The sequence below is a fragment of the Ochlerotatus camptorhynchus genome, unplaced genomic scaffold (assembly GCF_037179485.1).
Source record: "Ochlerotatus camptorhynchus isolate MF236.1 unplaced genomic scaffold, CSIRO-AGI_Acam_v1.1 ptg000333l, whole genome shotgun sequence".
Classification (NCBI taxonomy): Eukaryota; Metazoa; Arthropoda; class Insecta; order Diptera; family Culicidae; genus Ochlerotatus; species Ochlerotatus camptorhynchus.
The window spans coordinates 40941-51055 of record NW_027040821.1 but is presented as its reverse complement, the minus strand read 5'-3'; positions in this window follow the sequence as shown (position 1 = coordinate 51055).

Sequence of the window (10115 nt, the reverse complement as noted above, 5' to 3'; positions counted from 1 at the left end):
CGGGAACGTGGACGTTCTTTTCCGACTCATCGCCCGCCATGCAAGACGAATGATGAAGATTTCGTCGTAGCCAGTGTCATCCTCGAGGAGGACTTGAGGTCAGTAGCATCCAACTCTATCAAGTTCGTTCCTCTCAGTTTTAGGACAGTACAGCAAGCCACCCAGACTGATCCAGTACTTAGCAAGGTCTACCGGCCATCGGCCATCGCCAATCAAGAAGTCCAGAAGTTCTACGACCGTCAAGACTCGTTGTCGGTTTTCCAAGGGTGTGTGATCAACCGGTGAACACTCGTGTTTATTTCAGTTACCATGGAGATGTAATTTGTGACTAGCTCCGGTCCCTTTCAAATTGTATGATTATTTATGAACGGCCTTACCCACACGAATTGCCGGCGAAAAAGTGACGTCATTTGACATTGAGCGACTTGAAGACTGATCGTTCGCCCTTTGTCCGGGATGCGGACGAAGGGCGACTCGCCCCGCTAGAGTTATTTCATCCGCCGGGCGACCAAATGGCGCTCCGGGATCCGGACGAAAGGCGACTCGCCTCGCTAGAGTAATTTCATGCGCCGGGCTACCAAATGGCGGATGGAACTTAGCCATTTTTTTGTGATTTTTTTTTCGCGGCGGCTGTCAGTCATCTTTTTATATCGTGCGGGTGGAGAAGTGTTTTTTTATCCGCGCCACGAAAATGGCCTCCGATGGCCATGTTGGGAGAGTAGCTAATGGAATATGGAAGGTAAATATGGTAAATATTCTACATGCAAATTGTGCATGATAATTGATGTTGACATTTTTTTTCAGCCAGATCCAGTACAATTTCGGATTATCGGAGGTAGAGCTGGCGACAAGAAGTAGAATAGGGTAAGTATTAAACTGTTTGTGTTATTAATTGACATAATTTTTGAAAATTGATCCGCTGGCGGAATCCGGCTAAGTTAAGCATTCTTACTGATGCAACGCATAAATAAGGGGCTGTTCATAAACTACGTAGACAGTTTAGGGGGGGGGGGGGGTAGACCATTATTTATGGCCCATACAAATTTTAAATTTTTTGTATGGACAATTGTCTACGCAGGGGGAGGGGGGCAAGAATCCCAAAAAACTGTCTACGTAGTTTATGAACAGCCCCTAAGGATGTTTAATTCATCCGGATTCATCCGGCGGATCAATTTTGATGTAATTGTTTTTCAAAATTGATCCGCTGGAGGAATCCGGCTGAGTTGAGCATCCTTATTGATGCGTTGCATCAGTTAGGATGCATAACTCAACCGGATTCCTCCAACGGATCAATTTTGGAAAGTAATTACAAATTCTAACAGACAGATGAAAAATTTGATGATTTTTTAAAATACTTTTTTTCAGCCGACTGCTTCCAGGAATCCGGCTGAGTTAAGCACCTTTACTGATGCAACACATGCCGATGCCGGATCCCGATGTTTATGTTTAAGGTAAAGTTAAGTTAAATTTTTATTAAAATTAAGTAAAAGTTAAAGTTATTTCAATGTTAAGTTAAATTAAGTATGTAACAACTAAATTAAAGTTAAAATTATGTTGAAGTTAAGTTAAAGTTCGGCTAATTAAGTTAGAGTTATGTTAATTTCATGCTACAATTATGTTAAAGTAAAGTTAAAGTTAAGTTAATGTTATGTTAAAGTTAAAGTTATGTTAATAGTAAGATAAAAATTTGTTAAAACAAAAGTTAAATTTTAGTTAATGTTACGTTAAAGTTAAGCTAGAGTTAAGTTAAGGTTATGTTTAAGTTAAGTTAAAGGTAAGTTACAGTTATGTTTATGTTAAGATAAAGTTAAGTTAATTTATGTTTAAGATAAAGTTAAGTTAAAGGTAAGTTAAAGTTATGTTGAAGTTAAGTTAACGTTAAGTTAAAGTTAAGTAAAATTTAAGTTAACGTTAAGTTAATGGTAAGTTAAAATTATGTTAAGGTGAAGTTTATTCAAATTTATGTATAAGTTATGTTAAAGTTAACTTTAAATTAAATTTATGTTAAAGTTAAAGTTACGTTAAAGTTATGGTAATGTTAAGTTATAATTAATTTAAATTTAAAGTTATGTTAAAGTTAAAGATATGCTAAAAATAAATTAAATTAATGTTGAATTTGTTTCAATTTAAGGTGAAGTTTTGCTAAAATTATGTTCAAGTAAAGTTAAGTTAAAGTTATGCCACAGACAAACAGACATAACACTCGCAAGTTGTTCATCGAACAAGCATTTAACGGTCAATTCAAAAGTATCGTAGTTGGTAGTACCGCCACCTGTGGCGCGCATAGTCAATTCCCTTGCGTTTGACGTTTACACACTACCGCCATCTGTTCAGCGTACTACCCACCACAGTGTACTCAACAGATGACGGTAATGTTTTAGCAACGATGTTTTACATTGAGAAATATTCAATGTGTTATGTCTGTTTATCTGTGGTTATGCTATAGGTAAGTTAAAGTTAAGTTAAGTTAAATTTAAGTTAAGTTTAGTTAACGTTATGTTAAAGTTAAAGTTGATGCTTAAGTTAAGTTAAAGTTCAGTAAATTTTAGGATAAAGTTATGTTAAATTTAAGTTAAAATTACGTTTAGTTAAAGTTAAGTTAAATTTATGTTAAGTTAATGTTCGGTTTGAGTTAAAGTTATGTTAATGTTAAAGTTATGTTAAATTTAAGTTAAAATTTAAGGTTAAGTTAATGTTAGGTTAAAGTTATGTTAAAATTTAAGTTATGTTAAATATAAGTCAAAATAAAGTTAAGGTTATGTTAAAGTTTATTTAAAGTTAAGTTAAAGTTTAGTTAAAGTTAAGTACAGTTTAAGTTAAGTTTAAGTTAAATTTAAGTTAAGTTTAAGTTAAGTTTAAGTTAAGTTTAAGTTAAGTTTAAGTTAAGTTTAAGTTAAGTTTAAGTTAAGTTAAAGTTAAGTTTAAGTTAAGTTTAAGTTAAGTTTAAGTTAAGTTTAGGTTAACGTTAATTAACGTTATGTTAAAGTTAAAGTTAATGCTTAAGTTAATGTTAGGATAAAGTTATGTTAAATGTATGTTAAAATTACGTTAAGGTTTTGTTTAAGTTAAAGATATGTTAAGTTAATGTTCGGTTAAAGATAAAGTTATGTTAATGTTAAAGTTATGTTAAATTTAAGTTAAAATTTAAAGTTAATTTTAGTTTAAAGTTATGTTAAAAATTAAGTAATGTTAAAATTTAAGTTAAAGTTAAGTTAAAGTTAAGTTAAAGTTAAGTTGAAATTAAGTTAAAGTTAAGTTAAAGTTAAGTTAAAGTTAAGTTAAAGTTAAGTTAAAGTTAAGTTAAAGTTAAGTTAAAGTTAAGTTAAAGTTAAGTTAAAGTTAAGTTAAAGTTAAGTTAAAGTTAAGTTAAAGTTAAGTTAAAGTTAAGTTAAAGTTAAGTTAAAGTTAAGTTAAAGTTAAGTTAAAGTTAAGGGTCGGAACCAGATGAAGAAACTGGACCACTGATTGCCGAAAGTTACACACAAAATCTACCGGAAACCATAGGGGAATTGAAGCAGTGGGACGACTGGGCTGAGTGAAAGCTGGCGATCAGCGATGAAATGAAGTCGCTGGAGAAAAACAACACTTGGGACCTGGTTGACCATCCTGATGACTGTCGAGCAGTGCCATGTAAGTGGATTTCCAAAATAAAATACATCAGTTATTACAATTCGGTAGCCAGATATAAGGGGCCACTAGTAGCGAAAGACTGCTCTCAACAATTCGAACTAGACCACCTAGAAACGTATGCTTCAGTGGTTCGAATGAGTACCGTCCGCACACTACTGTACGTGACTGTACAACGCAAATGATTCCTGCATTAAATGGACCTTCGGACCGCCTTTCTGAACGGAATACTGTCGGGAGACGGGCTACATGCGGCAACGACCAGGATTTGAACGAGGGAAGTAGGGACATAGACGCTGGAACGTGTAGTTCTTCAACTATATGGTGAAGATGGATTTTCACCTATCGCAGTATGGCAGCTGTCTTTACACCACTACTGAAGGAAAGGTGCAGATCTACGTTGTCCTGTACGCAGATCATATAATTCTGCAGGCGTCAAACACGTTCAAGAAGTCGGAGCAAACCAAGAAGCAGCTGGCTGGAGAGTTCGACATGATTGACCTTCATGAGTTGAACAATTTCTTGGGATTGTGTGCCGGTAGGCCGGTCTCCACACCATTATTGGAACCAAACAACAAGTTCGAAAAAACTAACAAATTATCTACATGTCCGCATCTTGCCGTGCGGTTCTATTTGCTTTATGCTGCTATAACAAGTTTAAACAGCCCTTCTTAATGCTAATCTTACCTTCACATTTTCTACCTTTTTCGATTCATATTCCTTGATTTCCATGCTCTTTGCACGGAACTTTTTAACTTCGTTAAATTGAAGTTTTCACTTCAAATTGGCCGTCTGGGTGAATGTCGTGTATCGGCTGAAACCTTGGACGGATTCAAACGTCTTCTCATGTATTGTACTGAGAAGCAATTAAAAAAAAAATATTATGGTGATTTTTAGCCGTAGAAGCAACACATTGCGACACCGAAAATGTCATGCCAATTTTCTTATAATGTTTAGAATCAAACCAAAATTTTAAGGTAGTTTTATACATATATTTACTTCAAAAATCAAAAGAAAAGTTAATCGATGGAGCCTTGAGTGTAAAATTGAACGCATTTTCGCTTGATGCCCTCCATCAAAGTCTTTACAGTGTCATCCGGTACCAGTTTCTCAGTTTTTTTTTCCATTTTCTTAACATGTCCTTCTCGTCTTTGACTGTCTTCTTGCTCTTCCGAAGTTCCCGCTTCATTATTGCCCAGTACTGCTCCACCGGGCGCAGCTCCGGACAGTTTGGCGGATTCATGTCCTTTGGAACAAAATGGACAGAATTGGCCTCATACCACTCCAGGACACTTTTAGAATAGTGGCATGATGCCAAATCTGGCCAAAATAGCGGAGCTTCGTCGTGCTGCTGCAAGAAAGGCAAAAGGCGCTACTCGAGGCACTCAGATTTGTAGATCTCGCCATTTACTGTGCCCTTTGTCACGAAAGGCTCACTCCTCAGTCCGCGAAAGCAGATGGCCTGCCAAATGAGATATTTGGAGGCGAACTTCGACATTTTCTTCTTCTTAAATTTGTCGTCCACATCGAACTTGCTCTTGCCGGTGAAAAACTCCAACCCCGGAATTTGCTTAAAATCGGCTTTTATATACGTTTCGTCGTCCATCACACAGCAGCCATATTTTGTCAGCATCTTCTCCTAGAGCTTCCGTGCCCAAGTTTTAGCCGTCGATTGTTGCCGCTCATCGCGGTTTGGGAAGTTCTGTACCTTGTATGTATGTAGTCCAGCTCTCTTCTTTGCATTCTGGACGTAGCTCTGCGACATGCCGATCTTTTTAGCCAAATCACGGCTTGAGACGTTGGGATTTGCTTTAATCATCCGCTTCACCTTTCCCTCCGTCTTTTTGTTCTCTGGTCCCGGTTTTCTTCCAGCTCCTTTGCCGTGGTCCAACGTCAACCGCTCCTGGAACCGCTTCAACGCTCTGGAGACGGTTGAATGGTGAATGTTCAACATTTTTCCCAACTGCCGGTGCGACAGGTCAGGAAATTCCAGGTGTTTGGAAAGAATTTGTTCTCTCAACTCGCGTTGGTTCACCTCCATTTTCGTTGAATCGAAAAACACGACTTCGAGTTTGACAGCATGTACACAATACACATCAATGAGAAAGTGTGCAAAATTTGGTTGATTTTTACCCAATGGTAAAAAAGTTATGCCCTGTTGAATGTGTCGCAATAATTTCGTGTTCGCCCTTTATAATACAGTTTTGGCGCCAGCGTTATTAAATGGAACTAAGGTAGCGGTATTAACAAAGAAAAACAAGGTGGTACTAGCAAACTACGAAAAAAATATTCTATGGAACATTTTTAATAGCTGTAAAAAACCAAGTAATATGAAATTTGATGCAAGAAAAATTTTATCAAGGAAAACAATAAATAGATGAGTTAGGGTAGGCAGAATAAGTTATTTTGGACATATCAGAAGAAGAGAGATGAAGCATCCACTGCAATTAGCGTATAGATTCAAATTCAACAAGAAAAAAGAGGGTAGACCAAGGAGGAAATCATTAAATCAGGACTTTGATATAAATGAAGAACTTGATATAGAAGAATGGAAAGAAATAGCTAAGGACAAAGAAAAATTAAAAAAGAAAGTGGAAGAAATTTATGAGAATGAGGATAGCGAAATTTCAGATGGTGTATCGACAGAGGAAGAAGATCAAGGAAAAGGAAGTTATAAACACTGGAAGAAAAAAGGATAAGACAGAGAATGTGTAACAAGGACCATTGCAAAAAAAAACAAAAAATATAAAAAATACAAAAAAAAACAAATTAAACTAATCCTGGTTGTAAATCTTTTCCATTTGTATGCATTCCGAGTGACGAGCGAACATGTTGAAGAAAATGGCTTTATCACAGAGCCCCGTCTCGGAACGAGTGTATTGTTGAACGACATGGTCTACGATTCAAGATTGGTTTCTGTAATGAAAAGTATCACGATCTTCATCGAAATGTAAGTATTATTGACAATAATCATAACAATCAACTCGTATATATAAAGGCGCCGGTGGTATAGTGGTAAACGTGATTACCTCTCACCCCAGCAGGCCTGGGTTCAATCCCAGTCGGCGCCGCCGGGATGTTCTGAGGCATAACATCTCTGATCACGCCTTCCTTCGGATGGGAAGTAAAGCCGTTGGTCCCCGGTTCATGAGTTGATGGGTCGATAGGTAGGGTCCAGGTGTGGGAGCTGCCTTCCTGGCACGTCGGTAGCATTGGTGCTCAACACGGAAAACAAGATCGACGGAAAAAACAAACCAAAGGAAAAAAAAAAGAAAACTCGTATATATATTGAAATACATAAATAAAAGGGAAGGGAAGGTCCAACAGAGCACCCGATTGAAGCGATTTGGACGGGGAGAGTGGGAATGCCAACTCCCTGTTGATAACATTTTGTGGATAAAGGGCGGGCTCTTCTCCCCACTCATTGGGGCATCTTCCTGTTTGGGGGCTTGTCTTTTTGGCCAATTGGCTGATCAAGTTGCTGGAAGGAGATTCTTTATTGTTCCGTAGATGCGTATAGGCGACTTTGCCTATCGATCTACCCAATCCGTTTTTGGCCCTTCATACAGCGACATGTTGAGGACAATCAGAGGTTATTAGCTTGATCAAGACAAACAGAGAAGAGAGCCCACTGCTGTCGGACTTAGTTTCCGTGCTACAATGGGTGGTAAACCACTATCATGCATCATGCAACAGCTTTTGTAAACAATGATTTCTCTCGATGATTTCTCGAAAGTCATGGCTGTCCCCGCCAAATCGACATAACCAGCGAGTAAGAGAAGACTTCCCCTACCCAATGGATGTGTTGGTTTGTGTAGGCCTGCTTTGAATTACTAGAAATTAACGAGAGAAGTCATTGTTTACAAAGGCTGTTACGCCCTAATTCCAGCTCTATCTAGAATTGTGGTAATTCCTCTCTTCTCAAAGAGAACGACTGTTCTATGAAGGAACATCCTAAGATATTTATATGTTCAAATTGTGGTGAAAACCACAAATCCAATTTTTGGGAATGTAAGACTCGCAAATCGATCATAATACCACAGACAAACAGACGTAACACTTTGAAAAACTTGTTCTTGAAAACATAGTATCTCAAAACATATAACCTCAGTAACGACATCTCTCTGGCTTCTCGCGGAAAACAAGCTTGCTCGCTAACTCGTAAACAATATTGCATAAAAGTTCTATAGAATGTATAGAAACGTCAAAGTAATCTGATGCCAGCGCCGCGGCGAGTAGTTCGCGGAACTGATAATATTCAAATCAACCGTTAAATGCATGAACGAAGATACATAATGAAGAGTTACGTCTGTTTGTCTGTGATAATACAGTCTTGTTCTAAGCGATAGGTAGGAAACGCTTAACGTTCCTGACCAGATACTAATTTCTCTGCTAACATTGGTCAGCGTGGAACAAATTATACATTCGTACCCGTAAGTCCAAACAGCTCACAAGCTTCAAATTCTTCATCTATACCTGTTGCCAACAATGTTCAGCAAATAAATGGAGCTACCTATGCTGCTATTGCAACTGGTAGAAATCGAGATCAAAATTCTAGCCAACATAATTCTAACGGAAATTTTGATGATATTGACTATGGTAGCATTACTGCCCCTAAAATGAAATTTTTACAGAAATCATTAATTGACACGATTACTGATATGCTGAAAACTAACTCCATGTTTGATGCTATTCAAACTGGAGTAAAATTTACTAATAACATAGTCATGACTTTGAAATGCAGTAATGGATTTTAAATCATTAAATATTTTCAATTGGAATGCTCGATCTCTTAAAGATCGCTCCTTAAACCTGACCATAAGGTTAAAAGGACGCACATTATTTCATTTAAACTCATTAGAATCATTCCAAGTGACGTGCCCGTGATTACTCTTTTTGTTTAAAAGTTATTATAAACTTCCTAATATGGCAATGTTATGTGATCCAATAGAAAGTTGGTATGATTTACTTTGTTTTCCAACCCATAGTTATGAATATAGTCACTTGTAAATGTTACTAGAAGTAAAACTTGTGACGTGACAACGGTAAATACAAATGTTTCGACATTTCTTAGGTAATTTTAAACATGTTTTTCAAGCTTAATCTAAAGTTAACCTCAGTTTTAAGATAGCTTAATTAAATGGATCATTGATTTCTAATGGATTCCACTAAATATTATTGGAATAGTACTTAGGTGCAATGGAATCAAAATATTAATTGTTCTCCGTCATTTTTTGATTAATGTAAAGTTTCAAGTATGCAAATTTACTTTATTTTAGTAGAGCTACCGATGACAAATAAATTTATCTCAATTTCTGGCATAACCCCTCTACCACAACTATAGGGACACCATTATTGTTCGAACACCTACCCTACATACTTGGAAATTATTACCGTATTCGGTATTTTTTTTACTGAACATTCAACAGCTGCTCTGTAAACGCAATGACTACCGAATGATCGGTAAACAGATTTTTTGATTATCTGTCAAAATTACCGAACAATGCGGTGATTTTCTACAGAACAATTTGGTAGTTATTACCGAACTTCCGTGAAACGAGAACTTAAACTGTTTTCAATTCTACTACTTTTTTCAATAAATTTGTATTGAATTCTATTTTTTCAATAATAGGTATTTGATACTTTTTATTGAGAAAATTTTGCCAGAAGGTTCTGGTGCGATATTTAAAACGGAAAATGGCTGCATGAAAATATCGAGCATATGGGATAATTGTTTGAGCCCTCCATGAATGGTCATTTGTATTAGGATGTTAAAAATGTTTTTGGTCTATATAATAATAATTGTTATGTGAATTATTTGTTGCAAAATACTTCTGTTTATAATACTTTACCTTGTTCCATTCACCAGCACTTACATTTGGTGGTTATCCTCGTATCAAGGTTCACATATAAACAAAGTTTCTTCACGATTTGACAGTTTTTACGTAGAGAAGTTCGGTAATCCGGTTATGTTTTATGGTTGGTTCGATATTTTTTTTAACCGAATTCAGCGATTATCTCATTTTACAGTATAGAGTTCGTCATTTAAAAATCAGATCACCAGGTACTTCGGTAAAACTTTACCGAAAATTGGTATTTTTTATGTTTTACCGAAAAATCTGTAATAATTTTCGTTTATCGATTATTTCCGATAAAAAAATACCGAACATGCCAAACGTATCTGAGTGTGTAGCGAAAATAAAATTGAAACGACAATGGAGCACGATACTAATCATTTTTGGGGTATCTTGGAAAAAAACTGAAAGTCACATGGATATCAAGGGGGTCGAGTCTATGTCCACGCTAGTCCACGGAGGAGAAGGGAGAGTTAAAAATCATGCTTTTTTTTGTCTATATGTCATATGGAACGTAAACAAAAAATCTGGCCATTTCTACTAAAGTCCGCTCCAGAATAAATCATAGCAATACCTTTACTAGATGCTGCCGTTGGTTTACCTAAATCCGCGAGAAATCGACGTTTACATTTG